Source organism: Kogia breviceps, chromosome 8 (genome assembly GCF_026419965.1).
Source record: "Kogia breviceps isolate mKogBre1 chromosome 8, mKogBre1 haplotype 1, whole genome shotgun sequence".
In the NCBI taxonomy this organism is placed as follows: Eukaryota; Metazoa; Chordata; class Mammalia; order Artiodactyla; family Physeteridae; genus Kogia; species Kogia breviceps.
Window position 1 is genome coordinate 31,946,341 of NC_081317.1, and position 14,040 is coordinate 31,960,380.

General features: G+C 34.3%; 1 protein-coding gene across 2 annotated transcripts in view; it reads left to right on the forward strand.

The window, feature by feature from the left end:
- SMC2 (structural maintenance of chromosomes 2) overlaps positions 1 to 14,040 on the forward strand; it is a 624,541-nt gene that overhangs the window by 446,200 nt on the left and 164,301 nt on the right. For both annotated transcript variants that reach the window (XM_067041100.1, XM_067041102.1), the window contains exon 4: positions 10,570 to 10,643. The gene's annotated coding sequence lies outside the window, so the exon portion shown is untranslated. The remainder of the gene's footprint in view (positions 1 to 10,569; positions 10,644 to 14,040) is intronic.

Here is a 14,040-nt window from a genome sequence, read left to right on the forward strand (position 1 = left end):
CCTTTAGCAATATAACAAATATAAAACTTTTCACTTATCCATGTAGATCTACTCTTTCTTTAGTCCAAATTATGTCTCACTAAATCTTAAAGGCTACTACATACATAGTGAGTATAGGTTATTATAAAATCAGAAAATTATTATGAGTGCATCATAGGACATAAAATTTTGGATATATAGAAAAATCTCTTTATGTAACAGTATAAAGATTTGGAGAGAAGTAGTAGGTATTCATCTTCCTGTGATGATTTATGGAAAATATTGTACACATTGGAATGACTTCAAGGAATTTTAGTTTTGAAAACAAAAACAGAGTTATCTGTACCACTGGAATCATGGAAAGTAGTACACATAGAAATTGCAATTCTTTTATTTTTCCTTTATTAAAAAAAATTTATGTTGTTTTTTCCAATTATGTATGTGATGCCTATAGAGGTAATCTTCTAGAGCAGTTAAGGGCATGGACTTTGCAAGTAGAGAGGCTTGCATTTAAATCTGACTCTAGTCTCAAAACTAGAATGACTTTGAACTAGTTATCTGAATAAGTTTCTGACTTTGGAAAATAATGCTGGAAGGATGAGGAGTTAGCACAACACCAAGCACATCATTTGTTTTTAGGCAATGATAGATATTTTTAAAAAATTAAAGAAATAATTAGTCTATCTAATAATAACAGCTATATTTTTCTTTGTTTTTTATTTTCAAATTACTTAAACAAAAATAAATATTAAAGGAGTTTACCCATTTTTCACATACACCCACCCCCTGCCTATGATAACCACCAATCAGTTCTCTGTTATCTATAAGCTTGGTTATTTATATATTTCTTTCTTTCCCACATAACAAGAGAGATCATTGAATATTTGTCTTTCTGTCTGGTGTATTTCATTTAGCATAAGGCTAAGCTCCATCCAAGTCGTCACAAATGGCAAGATTACATACTATTATATGGCTGAATAATATTCCATTGTATATATATACATCACATTTTCTATACCCATTCATCCATTGACAGACGTATAGGTTGTGTCCATATCTTGGCTATTGTAAATAATGCTGCAATGAACAGGGGGGTGCATATATCATTTCAAGTTAGTGTTTTTGTTTTCTTTGGATAAATACCCAGAAGAGGAGTTACTGAATCATATGGTAGTTCTATTCTTAATCTTTTGAGTAACCTCCATGCTGTTTTCCATAGTGTTTGCACCAGTTTGCATTCTCACCAACAGTACACAAGGGTTCCCTTTCCTTCACATTATCACAAAGACTTGTTATTTCTTGTCTTTTTGATAGTAGCCATTCTGACAGGAGTGAGATGATATCTCATTGTGATTTTGATTTGCATTTCCCTGATGATTAATAATGGAGAGCATCTTTTCATGTACCTGTTGGCCATCTATATGTCTTCTTTGGAAAAATGTCTATTCAGATCTGCCCATTTTAAAATTGGAACGTTTAGGGGTTTTTTGCTATTGAGTTGTCTGAGTCCTTTATGTATTTTGGACATAGCTCCTTACCAGATACATGATTTGCAAATATTTTCTCCCATTCAGTAGGTTACTTTTTCATTTTTATGATGGTTTCCTTTTTTTTTTTTTTTTTTTTTTTGAGGTACGCGGGCCTCTCACTGTTGTGGCCTCTCCCATTGTGGAGCATAGGCTCTGGATGTGCAGGCTCAGTGGCCATGGCTCATGGGCCCAGCTGCTCTGTGGTATGTGGGATCTTCCTGGACCAGAGCACAAACCTGTGTCCCCTGCATTGGCAGGCGAACTCTCAACCACTGCACCACCAGGGAAGTCCTGATGGTTTCCTTTGCTGTGCAGAAACTTCTTACAACTTTGTGATTCCACTTAATTATTTTTGATTTTTGTGCTTGTGTTTTGGGGTCAGATCAAAAAAGTTCATCATCAAGCTCAATGTCAAGGAGCTTACTACCTATATTTTCTTCCAGGATTTTATGGTTTCTTATATTAACATTGAAATCTTTAAACAGTTTTGAGTTAATTTCTGTATATGGGGTAAGATAGTGGTCTAGTTCCATTCCTTTGCATATGGCTATCCCATTTTCCCAACACCATTTATTGAAGAGACTGTCCTTTTCCCATTGTATATTCTTGGCTCCTTTGTCAAGAATTAATTGACCATCTATGCATGGATTTATTTCTGGGCTTTCTATTCCATCCCATTGATCTATGTGTCTGTTTTTATGTCAATACCATACTGTTTTAATTACTATAGCTTTGTAATATGGTTTGAAATCAGGAGTGTGATACCTCCAGCTTTTTTTTTTTCTCTCTCAAGATTGCTTTGGCTATTTGGGTCTTATATGGTTCCATACAAATTTTAGGATTGTTTGTTCTATTTATGTGAGAAATGCTATTGGAATTTTGATAAGGATTGCATTGAACCTGTAGAGTGCTTTGGGTAGTATGGACATTTTAATAATATTCATTCTTCCAATCCATAAGGATGGAATATCAGTCTATTTATTTGTGCCTTCTTCAATTTCTTTCATTAATGTCTTGTAGTTTTCAATATACCTTCCTTTAACCTCCTTGGTTAAATGTATTCCTAGATATTTTATTATTTTTGAAGCAATTGTAAATGTTATTTTAAAAAATTATTTTAAAAATAATTTACCATTAGTATATAGAAATTCAACATGTTTTTGCATATTGATTTTGTATCTTGCAACTTTACTTAATTTTTAGTTCTAACAGTTTTTTGATGGAGTCTTTAGGGCTTTCCTATCATGTCATCTGCAAATATTTTCAATTTTACTTCTTTCTTTCTTATTTGGATGCATTTTATTTCAATTTCTTGCCTAATTGCTCTGGCTAGGACTTTCAATACTATATTGAAAAGAAGTGAAGAGAGTGGCCATCCTTGTCCTGTTTATGATCTTACTGGAGAGGAAGGGCTTTCAGGTTTTCACACTGAGTTTAACGTTGGCTGTGGGCTTGTCAAATATGTTCTTTATTACATTGAAAAATATTACCTCTATGCTCACTTTGTTGACAGTTTTCATCATAAATAAGTGTTGAATTTGTCAAATGCTTTTTCTGCATTGACTGAGACAATGATATGATTTTTATCCTTCATTTTGTTAATGCAGTGTATCTCATTGACTAATTTATGAATGTTGAACAATTTTGGCATCCCTGGATTAATCCCACTTGATCATGGTGTATGATCTTTTTAATGTATTATTGAATTCAGTGTGCTAATATTTTGTTGAGGATTTTTGCATCTATGTTTATCAGGGACAGTGTCATTTAATTTTCTGTTCTTGTGGTGGCCTTGTCTCTTTTGGTAACAGGATGATACTGGACTCATAAAATGAGTTTGAAAGAGTTCCATCCTCTTCTATTGTTTGGAAGAGTTTGAAAATGATTGGTATTAATTCTTCTTTAAATGTTTGGTAGAATTCATCAGCAAAGCCATCTGATCCTGGACTTTTGTTTTTTGGGAGGTTTGGGACTACCCATTCAGTCTCCTTAATAGTAATTGGTCTATTCAGATTTTCTATTTCATTATGATCCAGTCTTGGTAAGTTGTATCTTTCTAGGAATTTATTCATTCTCCTGAGTTTCCAATTTGTTCTCATATAATTGTTCATAGTAGTCTCATAATCTTTTGTATTTCTGTGGTATCAGTTCTAATACCTCCTCTTTCATTTCTGATTTTATTTATTTGAGTTCTCTCTCTCTTGCTCTTTTATTTGGTGAATCTAGCTAAAGGTTTGTCAATTATGTTTATTTTTTCAAAGAACCAGATCTTAGTTTCACTGATCTTCTATTCTCTTTTTAGTCTCTATTTCATTTATTTCTGCTCTAATATTTATTATTTCCTTCTTTCTACTAACTTTGAGCTTCATTTGTTCTTCTTTTTCTAATTCCTTCTGGTGTAAAATAAGGTTGTTTAAGACTTTTCTTGTTTCTTGAGGTAGGCTTTAAAATGTGAATTTCCCTCTAAGAACTGCTCTTGTTATATCCCATAGATTTTTGTGTGTTCAGGTTTTATGTGTCATTTAAGGGAAATGTTTTCTTATTGAATTTCTGTCTGGATGATCTATTTTAAGTGGGGTATTAAAGTCTTCTACTGTTATCATATTGCTGTTAATATTTGCTTTATATATGCAGGTACTCCTATGTTGGCTGCATACATTTTTACTAATGTTATATCCTCTTGTTGGATTGACTCCTTTATCATTATGTAACACCTTTCTTTATCTCTTGTTACAGTCTTTGTTTTAAAGTCTATTTTGTCTGATATAAATGTAGCTACTCCAGCTTTCTTTTAGTTTCTATTTCCATGGAATATCTTTTGCCATCCCTTCACTTTCAGTCTGCTTGTGTCCTTACATCTAAAGTGAGTTTCTTGTAGGCAGTATATAGATGAGTCTTGTTTTTTGTTTAATCTATTCATGGACACTATGTCTTTTGATGGGAGAATTTAGTCCATTTACATTTAAAGTAATTATTGATAGGCATATACTTATTTCTGTTTTGTTAAGTGTTTTTTGGCTGTTTTTGTAGTTCTCTGTTCCTTTCTTCTCTTGCTCTCTTCCTTTGTGATTTTATAACTTTTTTTAGTTGTATGCTTATATTTCTTTCTCCTTTCTTTTGTTTATATAATATAGGTTTTGCTTTGTGGTTACCATGAGGCTCACATATAACAACTTATATCTATAACAGTCTATTTTAAGTTAATAACAACTTAATTTTGATCCCATTGTAAAGCTCCACATTATTAATCTCACCCCAATAGCTATTTCTAATGACACACTTACTATGCATAAGTCACTGTGATGAGCAATTTGTGTCCATTATCTCACTAAGTCTTGGGGAAAAAAACTGTATCAGAAAGCTACATTTATTATTTCTATTTTACAGAGACACAAAAACAAGTCTTAGACAACATTGTTAAATAAAAAACTAATTAAAAGAGCTTTCTCTCCCAAATATAATCATTGACAATATTTCAAAGCAGTTTCTTCAAAACTTCTGCTTTTCACTAAATATTTTCATGTATACATTTTTAATGTTAATTAAGAGTCTTCTAAACATTTTAAAATCACTTAAACTTCTTAATGATGGATATTTAAGGTTTTTGAATATTTTAATCTCTAGAAATAATGTTGCAATGACCATCTTTGTGAATAAAACCTTATCTTTAACTCTATCAGATGATGCCCTTAGGATAATTAATGAGAGGAGTTATATTTTTCATTTTTTAAGATTTTTGATTCAAATGTACAATTTTTTTGTATGGAAAGTTTGTACCAACATATAATATTTAATGTACATATGTTAGAATATACATATAGGTGTATATGGAAATAGATATATAATTTTAAATTAGCTCAACATATTTGTAATATTTATTTTTTGAGATGAGCTTTGTAGACACAAGCCAATCTGGTATATGTGAATGAAAATTTCAGAAATCACTGCTAACATCACCCTACAGAAAATAAGCTTTCAACTCTCTGTTGGGATAAAAACCACTGAAGCAAATAAAATTTCTCCTTTCATAGATTAGGGAAGTAAACTGGTCCAAACAGATAAACAAAAAGCATCTAAGCTAATGAAAGAGACAGATGCCAGTTAAGAAGATGGGAGTATTGAATTGAAGACTAATGTTTTTAGACTTTAAGAAACAGATGACTAGAAATTATAAGACTTCTTTTTCAGGGCTGTCGGGGTGAAAGTCCTTATAAATAATCATTTTCTCTTTTGTTAAGTTAGAAACAGGATTACTTTGACACTCAAAGAAAAGAAAGGATATTGAAGAAAATGGAAGCATCTTGATAGTAGGAAATTACTGAAAAAAAAAAGGCTAATTTTTGAGAAAAGTGTTTAAACTTCAAGAAAATTAAATAACAAGGAATAATTAATTAATCTAGAGAATAAAGATTAAGAGCCAGCAAAGGTTATGATGACCCATAAAGCAGCACGTCATTTTCTTTATTTAATACACTAAATATTTTTTGATTACCTAATAGATTCTGAGCAGTGAATTAGACCACATTCTTCCTAAGCCATTGTATTGTAGAGTACCCTATTCCTTCTTAAGGAACCCAGGGTGAATTCTTGTACTACCTGTGGAGAACACTGTGGGTTTTTTCACTGTATGATGCATTTCCTCTATGAATCTGGGTAAAAGAGTTAAGGAGAAATATCTTCTCAGATACTGGAGGACTGTTTTTTTCATTCTTGGGTGGTAAGTGTCTGAGTAGATAAACTTTTCTGCCTCTTCCAAACAGACACTGAAGGCCCACTATCCTCATTTTACAGATGTGAAAACTGAGATCTAGGGTTAGTTTGGTGGTTGCTTAAAAAGAAAATCATTAATTAGAGATAGAACTGGGTCAAAGGCCAAGGCTTTGACATCCAAGTCTGTGTTATTCTTAGTAAACTAAACCAGTTCTTTTTAAAGCCCTATCTGTCAAAAAAAAAAAAAAAAAAAAAAGCTATTTGAATCACTTATAGTAGATAGGCACACAGGGCTTTTTTTCTGGGGAAGTCATCTGGAATGAGATAGGCAGGTATAAATATCAAAAACAAATAGACCTGTTTTCATGTAGAGGGGAAATCCAAAGCAGGAGTCCATCTGTGAAATGAGTCAATGTGGTATGTGAGACCAAGAATGGGAGATACTGCAACACTGACAGCTCAGATAAACTGGAATTTTCATCCATGGCACACTGCATACTGAACCTGCAAGAATCAACATAAATTCCAGGACTGGGTAAATGGTGAAGTAGAGGTGGTTAACTTAACCAACTTGACCTCAGATTATAGTTGAGTTTAGAGACGCAAGGTAACAAGTGATACCTTAACTATAAGACTGGGAAAGGCAGTGGATGACTATGCACCATTAACAAGGAGAAGAATAAAAAATAATTTTTTGAACAAGCATACAGTTTGCATTTAAGAATTTTTTCAAAGATTCTTTTAATGCGTGAAGAATATTCAAATACATGCATATAATTCTTCTGTAGTTCATCAACTATACTGATCACTAGGGCTTCTTCAGAAGATCCTGATAGGCTATTCACTTGGCCTGAATAGCAAAATATATGAAATGGCATTGCCTAAGGCTTTATACAGAGAAAAATTTAAAACATATCCAGCTGCCAGATGGAAGATGTGTTTGCAGAGCTCAGAAAACTGCTGCAGAGCAAACACTGCTGAACAATAGCAACCGGGCCTGCCTTGGCACTAGTTATCTATTTGCATTAAACAGAGCACAGAAGAGATATTGCTATGGTCTGCTAAGTGTTAGTGCTGGATTAAGACCTATTGTAAGTTATGAAAAACACTACAGCACAAGCAGCTATAATGATTTAAGAAAATATGACTGCTGCTGTTGTTTCATCTAGGAGGATGGCACTTATAAAAATACAAATTACTTCATATAACTGTTTTCTGATCTACATGGAATCATACAATCACATCATGCTATCATGTTTTGCAATGATATATACTACTATCATTGGCCAGGTTTATGGAAGTAGTCTCAGAAATTATCTTTCCTCAAGGTATCAATACATAAGAAGATAGGACCTTGGTTTGTGCTTAATTTGCCTAATCACCTTAGATTAATCTATGTTACCAAGGGTTATTTCTGAAGTCAATTTATACAGATGCTTTGTGTGATATGGGAGATATAAAAAGAATGTCTCCAAAGTAAGATATGTAGAAGAGAAACACAGAAGCTGGAGTCAGACAAATGAAAGGTTTTTACCACTCTGTACCTCATTATTTATTGGTCTATGAAAACTGGTAATATGTAGTTCTCATAGTCGATGGAATAATTTAATTAAACACCATAAAAGAAGGCACTGATCATAATCTGGTTTATAACAAGGTAGCAATCATGACAAAAAATATTTGATTGTTGTTAACAGGTTCCTCTTAGGCCTAGAAATATAAACTATGAGGAAGGAATGATGGTCTCTCCATCAGAATACCCATAGAGGGAAGCTGGCTACTCTTTACCACTCTCCAACCTCTATCCCATATCACCCACATATCTCAGCATTAAGTTATGGCTTATTTAACCCCATCTGGGGAATGATTTATGCACCCCTGCAGGCTAAACCCCAACTAGTATGGACACTAGTCAAAAATGTATTAATAATTTCCTTCCTAGCAAGCGGAATATGGAAATAGTTCACAGCTGCCATCAATGCCTGATGAATGAGTTTCTGGAGGTGTTCAAAACCCCAGATGCCTGTGAGAGCATCGTGCTGAAACTTTTTGACCTACACCAATGCTGTGCAGTATCTCTGCTTGACTAACTACAGACTAAACTCCCTCTGATAGGCTGGGAATACTGAGTCTCTGACCTTCGTTTGCGGTCATTACCCATCCTTCTCAAAAATGTCCCCTCAGTTGTTCTCAAATTCATAAGGTCACACATAATGCCTGCCCTGTTTAGAACAGAATTTTTTGGAACTGATGTCTACCTAGCTTAGATTTGAGTTTAGCCAGTGTCCCTGAGTTTTATGATACTGGATTTACACAGCCATTCACTCCTTCCTCACCTTATGCTTGCACCTTGTCTTGGCTGTACTCTCAAATCCACATAAACTGTTTCCAGCTCACTTCCATCTGGTTACTGGCTTTCCATTCTTAGAAGAGCTCCTCGTGTCAATAATGCAGCCCAAGCCTACAGTTTAAGTCACTCTTGGTTGCTTTATAATGGCTCATTTAGCATAAAATTCATGCAATGGGGGAAGTTGTGGCTTCCACTTCTTATGAAGTAGTTTGCTTAGGTTAACAAACTGATTTTCCACTGAGACTAACTTCTTCACTTCTATCTTATGCTCCATATTCAGCAAATAAAAGATTTTAAATGAAAAGAACCACAGTGTTTTCCACACGTAGTACAAGAATTCACCCTAGGTTCCGTAAGAAGGAATAGGGTACTCTACAATACAGTGACTTAGGAAGAATGTGAGAACATGTATATGTAAGCCAACAAAGAAAGAATGTCTGACTGTCCTGTGTCCAGAAAAATAAAAGGCCCAGAAGTGGAATATTATGCTGCATTATAGAACATTATTGAAAAGTCTAAACTGTTCTTTAGAAAAGTTTTATTTTCCAAGTTATCTATACCTATTCACACCATTTAGACTTCCTAACAAAACCTGTTGGGCCACACAGTACTCACCTGCATAGATTTACTTGTTAGAAGCTTCCAAATTAGGCATCATTAGGCGGATTACACTTTTAGAGTTTAAGACACTTGAAAATGTTACTTAAAAATAACTAGTAATAATTTTTAAGATATCTCTATTATAGGGGAATGTGTAAAAGAAGTAGAAAGAGGTAAATATCTCAATTTTCTAAAATGATAATGGATAGATCCCAGTAGTGTGGACCTAAATAGATATATATTAGTTATAATGAAACAAAAACTATAATATTACATAAGTGGGCTAGGAAAAGTCAAAAAGAATGAACCTCAATTAATTGTAGAATAGATTAGTACATATTAATTACAACTCATTGTGTCACATTCTGGGGGTCCCAATCTGGTCTAGCCCTGAGCGTTGTTCAATAGATTATTGGGTATGAATGGACAAAGGACTTGAATAGACATTTCTCCAAAGAAGATATAGAGATAGCTAATAAGCACATGAAAAGATGCTCAACATCACTAATTATTAGGAAAATTCAAATCAAAACCACTTCACACCCATTAGAAAGACTATTATAAAAAAATAATAAAAAGGAAATTACAAATGTTGATGGGGATGTAGAGAAATTGGAACCCTTGCACATTGGGAATGTAAAAAACCATTGTGGAAAACAAAAATTACCACATGAACCAGCAATTGCTTTTCTGGGTATATAACCAAAAGAATTGAAGTCAGAGACTCAAACAGATATTGGTGCACAAATGTTCATAGCAGCGTTATTCATAAGAACCAAAAAGTAGAAACAGCCAAGTATCCACTGACTGTCCATCAGTGGGTAAACAAAATGTGGAATATACATACACTGTACTATTATTCAGCCTTAAGAAAGAATGAAGTTTTGGCACCTGCTATAACGTGGATGCACCCTGAAGACACTATACTAAGTCAAGTAAGCCAAACACAAAAGGACAAACGTTGTATGACTCTGTTTCTCTGAGGTAGCTGGAGTGGTCAAATTCACAGAGACACAAAGTAGAATGGTGGATTCCAGGGGCTGGGGGGGAGGGAAAAATGGGGAGTTATTGTTGAATGTGTATAGAGTTTCAGTTTGGGAAGATGAAAAATGTTCTGGGGATGGATGGTAGTGACGGTTGCACAACAATGTGAATGTATTTAACGGCACTGAACTGTACACTTAAAGATGGTTAAGATGGTTAGTTTTATGTTATGTATATTTTACAATAAAGAAGAATAAAAACAACAACAAGTAGACTATTGGGTGGGAAGAGTTATCTCTGCATAGAAGGAGTATGCCTTATCTGCAAAATGAGTGAAGCGACCAGTCATGTCCTTGTATTTGCCCCCTATACCCTGATTATTCTCATTATCTTTCTTCTTTTTGTCTATATTTGTAGCTGAAGTCATGCTGCCTGGGAACAATAAAGAGTCACAACCTATTTCCATGATGAAAAGAACAAGGAGGGAAAAGGTATTTAGTCATATTTTTTCTTTTTCCTCATTCCTCTTTGTTGTTACATACTTCCCATAGTGTTTTTCCTCTCCTTTTCTTATTTATTTTGTCTTCATTTTCTTCTCCATCTACCTACTCCTCCTATTCTTGATCATTTCCTTTCAATCATCTTCATCAATACCTCTTCTTTTCTCTCTTTTTCCATTTCTTTTCTTCTCCTCCTGAATAATGGCAAAAGTATGTATCAATCATTAACAAGCTTGGAGCAAGTATTCAGCATCTTCATAGGATTCATAGGTCAAGATATCAAAAGTCCACCACTAGGAATATTTTAAAGTCTTTGTGAATAAACATTGGCAGCTCCCTCACAAGATGACCAAAGAAACCTGTTAACCTAACTGAGTTCATTAAGCTTACTGAAGCAAGGGAGATCACCACCTTAATAGTTTCAATAATGTCTTAAAGGGGAGAAATTCGGGAAGGTTTTGGTCTTTGGAGTCTGAGCTAAAGTAATTTGAGGAAATTAATTGGGGTTGGGAAAAGTTTGTGACATATCATATAAAATTGTTGCAACAGCAGGTTGAAGATCTTAAAGTAAATCTTGATAATCAAACTATTGCTCTAATAAGCAAGTTGTGTGTCTAGGTAAATGAACTGTTGTGCAAATCATTCACTCAGATATGTACTTTAGTCTGTAAAAATCTATTCAAGCAAAAAAAGGAAATTATTTACTGATTTGCCAGTTGATCTTTCTGGATAAAAATCTCCTGAACAAACAGTTAAATCATATTGACACAGATGGTCTCAGTTGCTAGTCCCAATAGTTAAATTATGTGGAGGCAATGGTCTTAGTTCTTACACAAGGAATGATCTTAGTTCAACACAAAGAGACTGGATTTCAGAAAAGTAGTGAGTAAAGACTCCTCTGATATACTCTGGAAAGAAGGTAAAATATAGGCTGGACAGTTCTCAATCAGGGAAGGTCTTGTATACTGGGGGCATTTGGAAATAGGTATAGGGAGTGCTATTTGCATTTAGAGAGTAGTGTCAAGGGATGGTAAATGAACTGCAATATGCAAGGCAGTCCCACACAGCAAAAAATTGTGGAAACTAAAATACCAGTAGAGCCCATATTAAAAAGCCCATATTAAAAAGTCAATAGCTGGATAATAGTAATTTTAGGTAGAGTCACAGTTGTTTAAAAACCACACTAGAAGGCAGCAACTTGTCATTTTACATTAGTCATCTCCATTAACATGTCAGCAAATACTGTATTTTTTTCAGCATTCTGAAAAAGACATTAAGGAAGAACTAGGAAAAATGAAATAAAGTTGGAAGGGATAGCTACTATTACAGGTGACACAATAAACATTCAAATTTTTCTCAAAGAATAAAGGAAATGGGAAAAAACAGAGATAACACATAGATTCAGTATATACCCACCAAAATGAAATTAAGTCAGCTTCTAAAGACCATGCTTAGAAGCAGTTTAAGCAAGGAATATTTAAAGATTTTGGCAGATTACAAAATCAATATGATCTGAGCACAAATTTCAAAGCATATTAGGAGATTGTATTGAATTGTGTACATTATATTTTAAGAGAGATATTAGCAAAACAAGGTGAAGCCTGGAGAAAATAACCAAGATGATGAAGGATGTGATGAAGGGTGTGGAGACCATAGCATATCCAAACTGTATGAGAAATTACGAAAGTAATCAAAGACTTTTAGCTTGGTGATTAGAGAAATAGAAGTTAGGAGAAATTGTTGTCTTCAATAATATATTAAGAACCATCATCTTCAAAGAAATGTTGGACATTATTCGAGTCTTGAGACTCAATGTGTGGCCCACCTACCAGAAGAATTGGCATCACCTGGGAGCTCCTTAGAAATGCAGAATCTCAGGTCTCATCCCAGACTCATTAAACCAGAATCTGCATTTTAACAAGATCCCCAGGTGATCCTTTGTCTGAGAAGTGATTAGAGAAGTGTTTCTCAAACTTATCTGAGAGGAATTATCACCTGATGTATGTGATAAAATACAGATTCCCAGAACCAAACTCAGATTTTCTGGTTCAGAATTTCCCAAGGGAAAAGGCCAGGTAATTTATAGGTTTAGCAAGTACAAAGGGTGATATTAATCACACAAATTTGGGAAACCCTATTCCCATTCACAGAACTAGACGTAGAAAGACTACCAAAATCAGATAGATTTTGACTACAATTTCTGATACTTTGTCCTATCATAAGAATAAGTTGCTTTGGGAGGTAATAAGCCCTGCTCATAGAGCTATTATAAGCAGAGGCTGACCATCTATCAGAAATGACAAAGGAGGGAAGCTTATTATTTGTGGGAGGTAGAACTTAATGAGTATATGTTTCCTTCCAAATATAAAATCTAGATTCTTCTAAATCCAGCTGTGATTTCTCAAACAATTTGTAGATACACACTTAGGAATAAAAGCCAGAGGCAAATCTAAGAATAAAAAAAAGTTGACCCATATTTCTGTAGTGCATTCCCACTGATGCCTTTCATGAGCATTTGCTGGTAATTCATCTAAACTGCGATCCCAATGACACCAGGAACTGAAAATAGATCCACAGGTTCCAGGAAGTAATTAAGGGTTTTTCTACTGAGCTCAGCTTGAATTAACTTCATGGGGTCTTGCGGCTGCCTAGATTTTTCACACCAAGTTATGTCATAGTACATAATTTGATGCTGTAATTTATTCACAGTTAATTCTTATTAAATGAAGCCCAGTGGCAGTTTTACCGTAATAAGGAAGAAAGTACTGCTTGTTTTATTGCCAGAAAAGTGTTCACTGAGGTGAAAAATCAAGACACCTATGATCAGCTAATATACAGGTAATTGTTATATGGAGTTCTCAAATTGAGCAGCTACAAGAGGTCTCAAATTGAACTTCTATGAAATTCCACCCTTATTTCTCTTTTATTACTCTGGTTATTTGAAGATTAGATTCAATTAGAGTTTTGCCCTTCTGTTTCAAATTCTAGCACCAAGTTACAATGCTCACTCGGAATTTTGCGGCAGATACTGTAACAAAATCAGACAGCCGTCATTTCAGTCAGCCATGCTCTCTCTCTTTTTTATGCACAAAAGCTATTCTATAGGAAAAAATAGTTGCTCTGAGTAAGGAAGGAGAGTGGAGCAAAAGGGAGAGGGTCTGACGGGTGTGAAAATTGGCTTTGCCAGTCTAAGGTATGGACCTTAAATGCACAACCCGTTATTCCATGCAAGTACACATCACTTGTGTGAGTATGAGATTTGTGTTGGAAGTATGGCTATGGCTTGACAGAAGTATAAAGAGGGGAGAGGAATTATATGAGGTTCTGTGGTGTTCAAAGTCATTAGCTGATAATTTTTTTTTAAGGAACAGTTTTTTCTTAAGTTTGA